Source organism: Nannospalax galili, unplaced genomic scaffold (genome assembly GCF_000622305.1).
Source record: "Nannospalax galili isolate Female #2095 unplaced genomic scaffold, S.galili_v1.0 scaffold146, whole genome shotgun sequence".
Lineage (NCBI taxonomy): Eukaryota > Metazoa > Chordata > Mammalia > Rodentia > Spalacidae > Nannospalax > Nannospalax galili.
The window spans coordinates 10,489,276-10,492,539 of NW_008357929.1; the positions used below are offsets into that span (position 1 = coordinate 10,489,276).

At 51.5% G+C, this 3,264-nt stretch overlaps 1 pseudogene; it reads right to left on the minus strand.

The window, feature by feature from the left end:
- LOC103752252 overlaps window positions 1–3,264 on the minus strand; it is a 104,851-nt pseudogene that overhangs the window by 9,228 nt on the left and 92,359 nt on the right.

A 3,264-nucleotide genomic window follows, 5' to 3' on the forward strand; every position in this document is an offset into this window, starting at 1 on the left:
GCGGCCTACAGGCTCTTGCTGAACAGTCATTTTTAAAGAAAAAGGGTGGAAATGTAGCAGGAGGCCTCCAAAGATGGCGTGGGCCCGGAGCCCTGGGATTCAGTGAGAATTCACTTCACTTCTTGGTCCGCAAATAGCCTGCCAAAAGGAGCCCATGCCTCCGTACCCTGCTCACGAGCCCAGTGACTGCTGACAGACTGCATGGCCTGGACCAATCAGAAAACAATACGCTGACTAAAAGGACTTGGGGGTGGAGAAAAGGGAACTATAAGGCCTGCCCCCTCCTGCATTAAATGAGCCTGCAGCACCTCGCCTAGTGCTTGCTTCTACCCGACTCCCGGAGTCTGTGTGTTGTGACTCCATTCCTCTTGCTCCCCCAATTGGCAGGGGACCTGATCCAGGTTAAGGTCTTCACAGCTGGGCTGACACGCACACTGACTAAAGGGACTTGGGGGTGGAGAAAAGGGAACTATAAGGCCTGCCCCCTCCTGCATTAAATGAGCCTGCAGCACCTCGCCTAGTGCTTGCTTCTACCCGACTCCCGGAGTCTGTGTGTTGTGACTCCATTCCTCTTGCTCCCCCAATTGGCAGGGGACCTGATCCAGGTTAAGGTCTTCACAGCTGGCCTGAGGAGAACCCGCAACACCTAGAGCCTGAACAGGGACTCCTGCCCATGGTGTTGGCGGCACCCAGAACCTCAGTTCCTTCAGCAAGTAGGCCCCTGGATTTGTCTGTTTCTTCGGCTGCTCAAGGGTAAGCGAGCAGCCCCCTCCTCTGTCTCCTCCACCCTGTCTGTCGTCTTTATTGTTGGACTAGTTTGTTAGTTCAGGGAGGCACACTCCATTACGTGGTCCCGAAGCCCATGTCGGCACCTCCCCCCTCTTGGCTCGTTATGGTGAGTTCACATAAGGGCTGATCCACCCCAAACTCAGAGCCCAGGTTGTGGGTCACCCTGTTACCTGTCCTGGAGACACCGTGTGAGCATACGGCTGGAGGTGTCATGGCCTCCAGAAGTTCCTCACTGAGCACAAGACATTTGGATCTGATACATCTTTACATGTCGGGGTGGTTTACATCCGAGTGGCTCACAGTCCTTCTTTTCTTCCTTTGTGCCCTCTTGGTAGTCACCCTCGTCTTCTAATTTTGTGGTGAATTTCCCTTTGTGAGACCCTCCCACAATGGGCAATTTACCACCACAATGCAGGGAACCACAAACGGCAGCACTAAACGTGCTCCTTAAAACCAGAGGGTTGAAAGTGAAACCAAAAGATATCGAACACTTTTGGGATGAAGCCACTAATTTGGTTCCATGGGTCTCCCCTGAAAACATGTGGGACTGTGACACATGGATGTGGGTCCTCTTCCTGGTCTGAAAAAGGGAGGTCAGGTCAGGGATCACTCCCCCCGCATTGTTCGTACCGATCCTCCTAGCCATCATTGCTAGCCTTAAATCCTTCTCTCCTGAAGAAGTCATCTTGGCCCACAACAAACACTGCCGGGAGCAATCTAGTGTAGATCTGGCTATTACCTCAACCTCTGACCTCCTGGACCCAGAGGTGGACACAGCCTCTGCGCCCACTTCCAATAAGGAAGGCACTCCTTTGCCTATATCTCAGGATACTCTCCTAGAGCTACCATGCTCAAAGATTCCCCTGCCCCATTACCCGTGGAAGGGGTTACCCTCTCCCCCGACCAATAACCATCCCACCCCTTCCCCTGCTACCGTGCCCCTCCCTCCTAGGCTGCCCTCCTTAAAGCCTCACCTGCCTTTGTCTGCATTTCCGGTTAATGTTGGCCCTAATGAGGCTCAGCATCCATGGCTGCCCACCCCACTTGCTGACCTCATTCTTATCCTCAAGGCAGCTGAGCAATCAGGCCCTGACTCCCCATATTTTGAACAGGTTCTTCGCCAGTGGTCCTTACAGTTACAAACCCACTATGATTGGTATAGCTTACTAAAGGCAGTCTTAGAACCCTCAGTCTTTCTAAACTGGTGCACAGCCTATGACGATCAGGCTGAAAACTAGGCATGCCTAAATCTCCAATATGGCCTCAACATTACATTGGACATGCTCACGGGATGTGGACAATATACTGACCCCATCTCCCAGTCTACTATTGGCCTCCATGCCTATTTTCAACAAGTTTCTGACTTGGCCTTTAAGGCCCTTAAATGTTGCCATGACCCACAAGTCTTTTTCTGTAATTTGATTCAACAGTCAGGGGAGTCCTTACCCATGTCACCGAGGCAGTAGAGTGGAGGGTGGAGTCTGGACCCACCTGAGAGGTGCTTATCAAACAATTAACTTGGGAGGGATTAAACATCCCTACTTGTAATGCTATCCTGCCTGTCTGCAATGATAACATTCACAAATGGGTACTTGCTACTAGAGACTTAGACCCTAGGGCAGGCCCTATTGAGCCTCCTTGGAGACTCTTTTGTCACAAGGAAAACCTGCCCACTTTGGCACACAGGAAGGCTGCTGGAACTGTGGGGGGCTTGGCCACTTTTGTAGCCACTGCCCAAGAGGTACAGCCTGCCCCAAGACTCGCTGCCCCAAGTGCAAAAGAGGATTCCATTGGGCTAAAGACTGTAGGTCACAGCTTCAACCAGACTTGGCTCCTTTAAACTCCACCTGGGGTGCCTCTCAGCCCCGCCCACAAGAAGGGAAATGAGACAGATATTATGGACTCTCCCAATCCTCAACCACTCCCCACTAATGACCCTGTTCCTAGATGGAACTGCCATAAAGGGCCTAGTAGACACAGGGGCTGATGTCACCATTATATCAGAAACTGAATCCCTTAAATTCTCTCATTGGGAATACCGGTCAGGCCCACTAATAAAAGAAGTTGGTGGAAAATAAGATACCAAGCTGGTCACACGTCCAGTATATTGGAAGGACTTGGATGGGAACCAGGGCACAGTTACCCCCATAGTAGTGGATGTTCCCCGTAATTTATGGGGCCGAGACATCCTAGAGGACATGGGCACGATCCTTACCATGGATGACCATGTCTTTTATGATGATATCATGCTCCACGATAACTTGGGACTATCAGGGAAAGGACACCACCTTGCCCAACACCGCCAGTCCTAATGGCCACTACCCACCCGGGATCGACTCCAATCTTGGCCCCTGAGCCGATCCCCATCACCTGGCTCTCTAATGATGCCATTTGGGTGGACCAGTGGCCTATAATAGAACCTAAATTATCTGCCCTCAAAAATTTGGTAGCTGAACAATTGAGGCTTGGCCACAT